Genomic DNA, 10,293 nt, shown 5'->3' with positions numbered 1-10,293 from the left:
CACCCTAGAGGAAGGTGTACAAAGTAAATTTGTCATATGGTTTACCAATTTCCAGAAGTCTCTTATCATCCTACACCCCCATAGACAGTGATATCTGGGCTTATATCACTGAATTCATCCAATTTGGCAGTGGTTACATACGTGCACATTAGCCAGTTATAATGAACTGGCATTGTGTCTAATAACCCACAATTTGATAGCTAAGCCTTTTTACTATATTTGAGTGTCCATTAACATGCTCATCCATCTTTATCCTTTATCTCTCACTGATAATGTCTTCTTCTCCTCCTTTCTGTTCTCCCTGAACTCCCCAGGATCCATTTATCAAAGTGAAATGTTCTTCACACAGAGGAATGCTAGGAGGAAAGGACGTCTTTGGTCATTGTTAAAGGTTTGCCATGGTCATATTTGATGACCTTTGGGAACATTCTTGAAGGCCCCAAGAGCTCCCAAGACCATGAGGGAGTTTATGTCAGGATCCTGAAAGATGAGGAGCCAAAGAATGTGTTTTTGACAGTAGAACTCCATCATGCCATTGCTGTTGGACACTGTGCCCTGTGATGGCCTGGCGGCCTGTCCAGGGTGTCTCCCCGCCTGCCGCCCAATGACTGCTGGGATAGGCTCCAGCATCCCCGCGAACCTGACAGCAGGATAAGCGGTTTGGATAATGGATGGATGGATGGAAATGTTCTTCAAAGCAATGCAACAAATGTGGTCATTTAAAACATGATCCAAGAAACAACAGATTTCCCTCTAAGACTGTCTTTCTATATAAAATGCCCGAAGATAACCTCAATTAAAAACAAGCCAGTCAGGTCAGTCAGCGCAACTAATTTCAGTTCAAAATACACCAAAATATCTGAAGGTGATGCGGGGACTCCACCGGTCTCCTATCAGTTGTGGAGAATTATAGCTATACACAGGTGATTAAAAGTGCATTAGGAGCAGCAGCTGTTTTACTGACTTCATTCTTTCCCCTGATCCCCATGGGTTCCACTGGCTGATGCATGAAACGAAGTTATTTGTTTTGCTTAATGCAGGTAGCCTTGGTTCCCCTGGGATTCCTGGTGCTAATTACTTAGCAAAGAGAGAAAGAGCAGGGGTGTGGGGAGAGGGATGTGATTAAAAGAGAAGGGAATAAAGGCAGGAGCCACTGCTATTCACCAAAGGCTAATTAGCCTTTAAAATATATGCAAAAACCTTTCAGGTTTCAGGTCTGCAGAAATTGCATGAAATCTGTTTGATTTGAAGGTAATCCAAACAATGGCAGCATTGTTCTTCACTGTCAAATTACCATTGCATCTGATAGAGTTTGTGTGTATACTATGAGGCTTGAAGAGTGGATTGAATTTAAATGAAAATAGAAAAACAGTGGGCATTGATTTATCAGAGCATTTGTAACCCAAGACGTGACCTTCCCCAGACTACACCTCCAACAATTGTGTTTTTTTCCATGTTCTGTGTCCTCAGACCTCATGTCAAAGACCCCTGGTCTTCCAATAGCTCTCAAGTCAAACTCTGAATTGACCCCAGCCCCTCCTCTACACAACCCCTTACCGCAGATTGAATCCCTGCCCCAGTGGCCGCCTTGCTTACCAGCCGTGCGGCTCTGTTTAATCAAAATTGGACGTGTGTGTCAGGGCTGCGATGGAGGATGGCTTCCTGCAGACAGCCAGCTGTGATCACACCATCCGCTCACCTACTGGCTTTATTACCCCCATCTGTTTCCTGTGAGCTAACCTCAACTGCAGCATTAGGGCGAAGTATTGATCCGATTTAGGAGTCCTAACATTTCCTCTGCCGCCCGCGTACCGTCCCTCACCCCCGTACCTCCCTTCTGCTGCTGCATTTCATATTGGCAACGTCCCTCGCTGTTTGGATAAATCTGGGCTCTCTCTCTCTCTCTCTCTCTCTGTCTCGGTCTCTCTCTCTCTCTCTCTCTCTCTCTCTCTCTCTCTCTCTCTCTCTCTCTCTCTCTCTCTCCATTTCTCTTCTTTTACAAGTTTTCTCTCTGTTTGGCTCACTCTCTACATCTCGTTTTCTATGTGTCCACTAACATGTCGTTTTCATCAGTCTCACCTCCCCCTTCCCTGTAGCACTCCACCCTCTCAATCCCTTTATTTCTTTTTCTTTTTTTGTCCTTCTCTCTATCCCTTCGCCCTTCCCCTGTCCCTCATGTTGCTGTTATTGAGGACGTTCCTCTGCCTGAAGGCTTGGGTTTGTTAACAGACCCCAGGCGAAGACCCCCTCAAAGTTGACCTCATCTATCGTTCCTCCTTATAGAGCACTTAAACATGCCCCCCGACTTCCTGTGTGAGCTCATGGCCTGTATGTGTGTATGCACATGAGCTCACACAGCACAGAGAAATCCTGATCCGTTCCACCCTCTTCTCTCGCGCCTGTTGTCAGTCTCATCAATAATTCAGGCCCCACCCAGGGCAGCACAGTATGGCAGAGGCAGTTAAGCTAGCTCAGGGCTTTGAACAGAAGGGCAGGCCTCCCCGCAGCTTCTGGGCTGGCATTAATTAAATGCTTCCTGGTGTTTCCTAAACAAACACCTTTGCACGAGGCCTGCTCTCATTAGCCTTCCTCTCACAGCAGGAGTGGACGCGTCTGACACATCCCCATGATAGCACCAACCGCCACCATCCTTTACTGTTAGCCCACGGGGGGTCCCAGTCCATCGCCACTATGCACACACGCACACACACATACACACACAAACACATATATATAGCCCGACTTGACTTCTAACAGAATGACCAAGTGGTGTTGGCGGTTATTTTACGCCCGCCGACTCCACTTGGTCGTTTTGTTCTTCCACGCCCTGATCCACCCCGACAACCTCTAACACCTCATTACAAGAGTGATGGCTCCCTCACGCTCCCCCATCAACTCCTCTGAGGCAGCAGCGATCATTTTTATCACTCCCCATCCATCTTCTCCACCTAGCGGAGGAGGGGAGGAGGGAGGGTTGGAAAACAGGAGGGTGTAAAGCAGACATATATTGAAGGAAAGCTAAACTGTTATCTCTGAATACTAGACAGAAAAATTAAAAGTTTTGTTGATTGGATGTTGTAATAGAATAGCTCAGGGGGGTTTTCTCTGTGACAAAGTATGCTTGCGTTGACAATGAAGTCACTCAGCCTGTTCTGTTGACCTTGGGCTATTACTGCAATGTTGCAATTCCACAAAATAAAATAGAACCCCCCCCCCCCCCAAAACTGCAGTAACAGGTGTGCAGGCTGCAATGCACCAGTTTGCTCTACAAGTTTTTGATTTTAAGACCGCGGTTTGGAACATTTTGTATTAATTTCATGCATCTCTATGCAGCCTATCTTCAAAGTGAATGACTACCACAATCAAAGGTCTAGAGATTCAAAATTATGATTAAAATTTTAGCAGTAATGAATTTTTAAGGAAATATAACTACACTGATACCGACAGATCAGGCAAAAAGTCTAAGTTATGTCTTGGCTCCTGCCAAAAACCATACTGCAGGACCTTTGAGCAACCAGTCTCTGGTTTAACACGGTGATTAATGCAGACATGAGAGGGGGGTTTTCATACCCCTGCCGTCTTGACTTGCTTCAACTACAAGCAAATCTATCTCTGTGTCAAACAGCTGTGGCACTGACACAGGCATAACTCTTCCAAGGGCTAGACGGGCACAGTTTATAGCTGAATCCACCGGGCTGGAGACTTCAGAGTGTGCACTTTACCTTGAGGCATACCCTGGTCTAGTCTCTGCAGCAAGACGATGAATAAAGAGTTTGTCTCCCTTCCTTGCATAGTAAATATGATTTAAAGGAGAGGCTGAATCAAGCCAAGACACCTATGGATCCCCTGCCGCCCTGCAGGGGAAATGAACTGGCAGGCTATCAATTGATGTGTCATCAGGAGCCAAATAGGGAGGTTTAAGACGAGCGTCTTCTTTCTCGCCTAACCCTAACATGGCGAGGGCATATCTTCTTTGAGCTGCACACTTGCCTTTAGTTTTCACTTCCCTTAAGTGTTTTCTTCTGACCCCAGTGAGACAGGGTCATGACGCAAAATACTGTTTTTACCACGAGTCAACTCTCTTCAAAGCTGCACTATCTTCCTTTTGAAATCCACTGCTAAAAGCTGTAGGAATTGTATTTTAGATGCATTCCATGAGAGCTGATTGCATGGGAGGAGTGGAGGTGTGTGTGTGTGTGTGTGTGTGTGTGTGTGTGTGTGTGTGTGTGTGTGTGTACAGCATGGGCTGGTGAATCACACATCTATTTCGGTAGCGGGGAGAGGCGAAGCTCAGCATATAATTGCTGTCGCCTCCGTCAGTAATGGGCGCTCCTAAAGAGAGCAGGACACGGACACTGCAGGTTGATTAACACACAAGCATATTGTGCAGTCATGTCTTTGCCCATTTATTTACTTCAACTGGCCTCCAGCTACACACACACACACACACACACACACACACACACACACACACACACACACACACACACACACACACACATGCACTTGCACACACGTACACAACAACACTCTATTAATATTTATCTCCGAGGATAAAAATGATACAATCACTTTCCAGAGGAAATTGATCTTTCAGAAGTTTATGGGTGCACAGGTTTGGATGCTTATGTGTCTGTGTGTGAAACAGGCTTGAACGGTCTTCACAGACTAACTTTCTGGTCCTCTTTTCACCTCTACAGTTTTCAGTCAACTCATCTCTGCACGGTGGGCCTTGGGGGTCCTACCTTAGGTATTTTATTCAGGTAAAAGCTTATTCATTTACAACAAATGTGCTCAGTGTCAAGTGGATGGAGTCGTCTCCTCTCTTCGGCTGTGAAATGAGAACTGTGGGGAGAGTAAATCCATCGGGTACTGCGGACCTCGAGAACACCTGTGCATGAGCTTATATGTCAGATGTGTGCACTGATACATGTGCAAATATCTGTGCTAAGCACTGCACATGCAAACATTTGTACATGACGGCATTCATCGTCTTTAGCCCAGCATCTGTCCAGGAATGTGTGCATGATGCAAGCTGTGTCACCGTCAGTGTGTTAGCATCCATTCCATATATGTTTCGTGGAAGTCTCTAGATGTGTGTGTGTGTGTGTGTGTGTGTGTGTGTGTGTGTGTGTGTGTGTGTGTGTGTGTGTGTGTGTGTATGTTACATGTGCATACACGTGTTGAGGACTGCATGTGAGTGTGTAAATCTGCATGCATGCTGTAACCATATCCGATCCAACCTCCATTATGGCTACATTTACAGCATGTGAGCGCCGAGGGACCACACACAGAGAGCAGACAGGGGTCAAACCTCATCTGCCTCCTCCTCATTTGGGGGACAGGGGGGGGGGTTTACTCTGACTTCATTAGCGATTAGTGCTGAGCCCCAGTGGGAGCCAGCTTCAGTTACAGCATACAGTGTGTCTCCTCAGCCGCTGGAGAGAGTGGCATAATCCAAAGCTGCAGCCAAGTTGTCACATCTGGAGGAGACGACTCACTCATCAAGCCATGGACCTTGAAGCAGACTTCTATGGAGAAGAAGAAGAGCTGAATAAGAGATAAAGTCGACTCAGTGGGGAGAGGGGATTTGGGCTGTGAGGATAGGAGCATGGCTTGGTTTGGGGGAGAAATAGGATTCCATGTACACCCTGTAGGCTGTATGTTTGCTCTGTCTTGTCTCTATTTTCCCCTCTATTGTTATTGCTACTTGTCCATTTCTTTTCTTGTCCATTTCTTTTCTTTTCCTCTCTTCTTCTCAGTTAGTCTCTTCAGAAGGTGAACGTCTGAGCATCGGCTTGTAGATTATAATAGTCTGTGCACGGGCTAATTTCCTGTTTCAGTGGCCACAAAGAAACCTCAGTTAGACTAAGTGTGTAAGACGTTACAAAAGCAGCTCATCTATTACCGCAGGCACACACACACACATTGTGTATGCAAAGCCACAAACAACCATGCATGCACACATACAAGCTGATAGTCTGATGCAGTGTCATGCTCCGGATGATGGCAATGCAAAACTTTTTCCTACCGTTTTCTCACCCCACACGCACCGAAGAATAAATTGAAAATGATTTGACAATCTGCAATAATAGAAAGAAAAAAAACTCATGCAAATGCATTGAGCAGTGAACACATAGGCTATATTTCACCGTGAATTTATAAAGAGGGAAAAAGAGACAGAGGATAGAAGGGAAGGCCAGATGCGAAGAGAAAAACACTTGATACCAGGCCTGCTAGCTCAAGAAGAAGACACCGATAGTCTCAGTGGGAGCACTATTTGCTGTGGCCCACCTTGTAAAATCATAACAACACCAACGTGGGAGATTATTCAATTGAGAAAACAGCTTGTTGAGCCATATGCTGTTTTTTCATGCTGTGTGTGTGTGTGTGTGTGTGTGTGTGTGTGTGTGTGTGTGTGGGGTGAAATACCATGCTGCAGTGTTTGCTGAGAACAGGCTATGGGGTTTATACACCCAAGGCCAAGCACAACATTCTTTGTGCCAATGACGTCACATGTTCTCTGTCCAGAAGAGGCTCAGCTGCATGGGCTGACCCACCAGTAATCCATAAACATCTGAGAGAAACACACACAAACACACAACTCTCTCTCTCGTTCTCTCTCTCTCTCTCTCTCTCTCTCTCTCTCTCTCTCTCTCTCTCTCTCTCTCTCTCTCTCTCTCTCTCTCTCTCTCTCTCTCTCTCTCTCTCTCTCTCTCTCTCTCTCTCTCTCTCTCTCTCTCTCTCTCTCTCTCTCTCCCACACACACACACACAAATACTCCCGACTCAATCCCCTTTCCTCACATGGGACTAGAGACGATTGGATTAACACTCCAAAGACTCTTGCCTTCACAACCTCCGTAGCCCGTACAGGCTTTGACAAAAGTGTCATTCTCCATAACAACAGTAACCTGAAGAATGAAACTGATGCAGTGACTGAACAAAGACAGCCGGAGTCTGTAAAATGGAACAGCGCAAGTTTCAAAAGGCACAGCTTTAGTGGGGGGGGGGGGGATCGCTTATGACCGCATAAAGGCAAATAACCCTTTTCTTCTCTAAGAAGCGTTTTCCACCTGGTTAAGCCGTACAATCTAGTATTTCAGAGAGAGGGGACCGGTGCGATCTGTTCCTAAAAAGAGAGGAAGAGGAGGCATCAAAGATGGCACAGCACTGCAGAGAACGGCAACCGAGGCAGCAAGAGGAAGTCCTCTCTCGGTACGAGGAGGCCAGAGTTTCCGCCCTCCGAAGTCCTCTTAAAACGGCAGAAAAACTCACCGATGTGCCCGAGCAGCTGTAATGAAGCATCAGTGCTCTGGACAAGTATGAGTTCTGACTGCCGGAGTCGTGCCGCGGGTAGCAAAGTCATGGGCTGATGATTAGAGATGTATTCATAGTGACGAGTGTTCGGGTCAGGCTGATTCAGTACCGGGCGGCCTAAATTGCCGGATGACCTTTTGCGAACTGACTGGGTTGATGCGTTTGTGAAAAGGTTCTGATCGCTGTCGGACACTCCCTGTAGGTCACAGAGAAAATCAAGGCAGGAAATAATGGGGCGGGGGGGGGGGGGGGGGGGTAAAGGAGAAGAGATGGAAAACAGAGGAGGTAGTTTGTTTTAGCTTCACCGTGTTTGGTTTCACACCGTAATGCTGTTTCAGAGATCTGACAGCTTAGACAGAGGGTATTATAACAGCTGCTAATTGGACGAGCTAGGATATCGTGTGTGTGTGTGTGTGTGTGTGTGAGTGTGTGTGTGTGTGTTTGTGTGCAGGCTCTTATGCTAAAGTAGACAATACAATTTCCCAACGCATCCCAATACTCAATTTAGAGCAAAGCGCAAACTGAGCTTGTCAGCAGCTTACTCACACATTATTTAACCGCAGCTCTTCCTACGAATAACTTTTCCCTTTCATGACCCTCTCCAACCCCTGCCTCAGTGGAACCGTGTTGTGGTGGCGACGTTTATTTGGGGAGCGTCAGTGTTAAGTGGCTCTGGCACCCCCGTGCCATCTGGCATCCCTTCGCCGTGGTGCGGGTGGTATACACATCTCCGGTTTACAGTGTGAGAACAACCTCTTGTGGATTTAAATGGATTGTGTATCAACTATGCACAGCTATGCACACCCTGTATCTAATCAACCCTGCTGAATTCTTTGTTTGCGTCCTCAGAGGCAGAAAAAAAAGAGTGCAAAGAAGTAGAGTGTGAGGAGGACACCGGAGATCTGCAGGTGGAAGTTCTCCATGTCAGAGATGCAAACTGACGTCAACCACTAGCTGTCCTTTTTCCTCTTCTCTTCTCTTCTCTTCTCTTCTCTTCTCTTCTCTTCTCTTCTCTTCTCTTCTCTTCTCTTTTCATACTGACCTTCGATATTGTCTCCTCCCCCACACTCTCCACCTACCCTCTATTGTGGTTTGGCCTCAACAAGTCCTCATCTGGGCTCCTAGACCGGTGTTGAATACTAATGCAAACGTTATGGGACAATAAGACAGTTCATTTCAGCCCCACCACTCAGCCCATTCTGCCTTATTGAGGCATCTCCAGATTATTCAGCACTATTCTCTTCACCCCACTTCCATCTTCTCAGCCTTTATTATCGATTTAATGTTATGTATTATTATGTATCTATGGCCATTTCCTTTGCCTTTTTTTCTCCGTTTATGTCTCATTTCTTTTTCTTTTTTCCCCTCCGTCTCCTTTGAGGAATGCTGAACACAGCCAATAGCCTTTGCTTCCCTTCTATGTCCCTTTGCAATCTCATTCTCCTCTCTTTCTGCTGGAACAGTTTGATTTGAATGCAGAACCGCAGCTTCCTCAGTCTCCTTCTAGCTGCAGGCTGTCCGTGAGATCAAGGCCTCAGCTTCTTCATCTTTAAAAAAAAATGAAGAAGGAGAAGAAGAAGAAGAGAAGGAGGAGGAAGAAGAAGAAGAAGAAGAAGAAGAAGAAGAAGAAGAAGAAGAAGAAGAGTGATGTAGAGGAACCTCCCCTAATCCTTTGCTTGTATGGTGCCCGGAGCTGCCCACCCCTCTGGCCCTTTCCAACGCATCATCAAACAGACAGTGGGGAGGGGGAGATAGAACAAAGGTGATGGAGTGATGATAGACAAAGTCCACATCAAGGTTCTGGTGGAGACCAACACTCCCACACGCTCCACACTAATGAGTCACAGCGCAGAGAGGCTATGCTAGCTTGCCAACCTTCAGTATTGCATTTTATTTTACAATAGCAGAGAGGGAAGGTTGAGAAAATATCTCGCTGTGTTGTTCAAACACAGGGTTTTGTGTTTATCTTTTCCTGTGCGCCTGTCTCACATAAAAAACATCTACAGCCGTGCAAGCTGATCGAGACATGGTTACACCATTCCATATAGCAGTCTCAGACAGATGGATGTGAGCTGTGCTCATTGGTCAAATTCAAAGTTTTTTTTTTTGTGTGAGTGATGTCTGCAAGTATGAGAAGTTGCTGTGAACCAGAATCAAATTCCTCATGTTCATAGACACACTTGGCCAATTCAGCTGATTCTGATTCTGACAAGTCTCATAAGCCACCAGCCTCAGTTAAGCATATTGTAGTTAGCGTTCCTTTCGAATCCCTTCTCATCTCATTTGGTCATCGCTTCTACTCCAGGTGTGCCTTGAGGTGGTGCCGGCTTTAACGCTGTTTCAAAGGCTTGCATCATGTTCACCACAGATCCTCCACTGACATAAACATCAAGTACCTTTCTCTGGAAAAGGTTTTGCCACTTTGTAAACGGATGCAGACAGCCATACATTTGGAGACTGCTTCTCATGCAAAAATAATAAATAAAAAAAATTGGCTCTTACTATTGCTGCAATGGTGTTGTAATGGATTTGCAACTTCAGCACATCTGTCATTTGTCAGAGCCATCACCCTTAAAGGTCAAACAAATTTTTCAGAGGTATCAGCACATTGACTTTCTAAGTGCCTTCAACCGATTGAACTTGTGGATGCTAAATTGAAAGATAGCCCTAAAAGTAGGATGGGTATAGACCATTAACTCTGAATGTACCGCGGGGGAACGGCCATAGAGAACGAGCTTCACTCTACTTAATGTGAACTCATGCTAGAGTTCTGTCTCCATCTAGTGTTGAGAATTGGTAATGAAACGGATTTACTGGTGAGTATGGCGCAGGAATATACTGCATCAGTGGAGGGAAATTTAGTGTTATGTATTTTACACACATATTGTTTATTCATTAAGTAGTTTTGACATGCTATTGTCTGTAATATGCTACTGACTTCTTAAAACTTTAAGTGATCTGAACCGTTTATATA

Source organism: Lampris incognitus, chromosome 1 (assembly GCF_029633865.1).
Source record: "Lampris incognitus isolate fLamInc1 chromosome 1, fLamInc1.hap2, whole genome shotgun sequence".
In the NCBI taxonomy this organism is placed as follows: domain Eukaryota; kingdom Metazoa; phylum Chordata; class Actinopteri; order Lampriformes; family Lampridae; genus Lampris; species Lampris incognitus.
Note: the sequence above shows the minus strand (reverse complement) of the source record.